General features: G+C 41.6%; 1 non-coding gene across 1 annotated transcript; it reads left to right on the top strand.

The window, feature by feature from the left end:
* Positions 1-1,621: 1,621 nt before the first annotated feature.
* On the top strand, positions 1,622-1,752 carry LOC118845180. The gene has a single exon (XR_005010045.1). It is a non-coding gene; the product is annotated as a small nucleolar RNA SNORA31 (small nucleolar RNA).
* The last annotated feature ends 430 nt before the right edge of the window (positions 1,753-2,182 follow it).

Raw genomic sequence — 2,182 nt, 5'->3', positions numbered from 1 at the left:
ACAATATGAGGGTAAACCCAGGAATGGACATTTCCTCTATGATCTGAACATTTTTCTCAATGACTAAGGATGAATTGAGACAGGATACAGGGACACCAACAAGAAGCCAACTATAATAATCCAAGCAAGAGGTGATGAAGGCCTTCCGTGGATTGGTATCTATTGAAATTTAGCCTGTCTGCTGAGATGGATTACTGGATGTGGCCACTGCACATGCTGCAGCTTCTTGGAGCTACAGTTGAGAGTTGGGTGAAGGTGGACACCAAAAGTGGATGAGCAGCCCAGAAAAAGGCTTGGCAGGGCCTCATACCAGAGGTACTAGTTCTCCCTAAGCCTGACCGAGGGTAACTGATGCCTGTAGGTGAATTAGGGTGATGTGCACCCCAAGCATGTGAAGACTTTACCCAGTAGCATTCTATGGATGACAACAATATGTTCCAATGCCCATGAAGACAGCTGAAGCACATGCTGTGGAGAGCTTAGAGCTTGGTCAGGCATCAAAGACACTAAGGTCACCCAATGAGTCCTGGGCCATCCTCATTCATCTTGACTTCTGTCCTACCACTGGACTTCAGTGACTCAGGAAGAGAGAGTGAAGTTGATGATTTTGCACAACTCTGCCTCACTTAAATCCAATTCACATGTGAGTCTAGACATCACCCCTTGATGCCCTTGGTCCTTTTAGAAAATGAAGGACAAATGACAACAACAATCTATTGAGGTGAATAAGAAGGAATGAATCTAAGAGAGATTGTGAAGAAAGATACAAAGACACTTTCAATAGGAGGAATGAAGGAGAGAGAGAGAAAGAGAGAGAATTCTGCTAGGTTCTGATCCTGGAGAATGAGAGTTGGGATATTATCTTCTGACAACCCATGCTAAGCATGTTAGGGTAGTTAAAGGTATTGAAACTATCTTTAGGATTTGATTGGTTCAGGCGACGAAGGCTTAGATATTGACATGGCTTCCCAGTGATGTAAGGGTGTGAAAGAGGCTCGTCCACGTGGAGTGGAGGATTTAGACCTGAGAGACTTCCGGAAGCTATTGGATTCACCAAATCCTTTCCTGCTAACCAGAAGATTTTCTCATGCACAAAATGCTAATTGAGGTGAGGAGCTACACCTACTTGAGTATCTTTTGTAGAGGCAGCTAGGTAGAACAATGGATAAAGTGCTGGGTCTGGAGTCTGGAAGATGAGTTCAAATCTGGCCTCAGACAGTTACTAGCTGTATGACCTTGGGCAAGTCATATAACTTCAGTCTGCCTTAGTTTCCTCAACTGCAAAATGGGTTTAGTAATAGCATCTACATCACAAGGTTGTCGTGAGGATCAAATGATCTATTTGTATAGCGATTAACATAGTGCTTGGCGTGTAGTAGATACTTAATAGATATTTATTTCCTTCTGTGCTATAGCTAAACAAACCTCTTTTTGTTTGAAAAGCTGCTGACATATTATCTGGCGGAAGTTCCGTACTTTAAGCTGTATTACCATCTGCTTGTGATCTAGCTTCTTGGGCGTTGACATAGGTAACTTTCAGTCCTTCTTTCAATATCACCATAGCTACGGCAACCCATGGACTTCTATAAAGGGCATTTACAATCTATATTAGCGTTCCCTTATGCATCTCTTTGACAGACCTGGGGCAGTTACGTCTGCTTTCAAGGTTTCCACTAAGATGCAAAAAAAATCTTCCTCGCGCTTTCTCTCTGCCTGATTGTGGCAGTCTAGATTGAATAGGGGAATACAAGGGGCAACTGAACAAGCCATTGCCTCATTTTTACGTGAATATTTTGGAGTCCTTTTGTAATTTTTATTTTTGGTAGGCATTTTGGAGTGGAAATATGACAAAAGTATATCCCAGTTCTGCCAATTTGCTGGACCTTTTGGGCAAGTTCCATAAATTTAGTTTGGGGTAGATAATTTAGAACTTAATACGTAGGTCAGATGCTGAAATCGGAATTGTTGCACAGTGTGACCATTTTGATGAAGATTAGGGGCCGAGATATGACTGAAGTCTAAATTGATTTCAAAGGCCAGAACTGTTAGCTTGCAGTTACAAGTCTCCTAACTAATATAGAGAGAAATGGGACCTGGAAGTCCCAGACTTTTTAAAAAAAAGCTCGTGTTGAATCCTATAAATAAAGCCAAGTTTTATGTCTTGACAAAAAAAAAATATATT

This window comes from Trichosurus vulpecula, chromosome 3 (assembly GCF_011100635.1).
Source record: "Trichosurus vulpecula isolate mTriVul1 chromosome 3, mTriVul1.pri, whole genome shotgun sequence".
NCBI lineage: Eukaryota > Metazoa > Chordata > Mammalia > Diprotodontia > Phalangeridae > Trichosurus > Trichosurus vulpecula.
The sequence above is the reverse complement of the archived record's forward strand: the minus strand, read 5'-3'. Positions and strand labels throughout refer to the sequence as shown.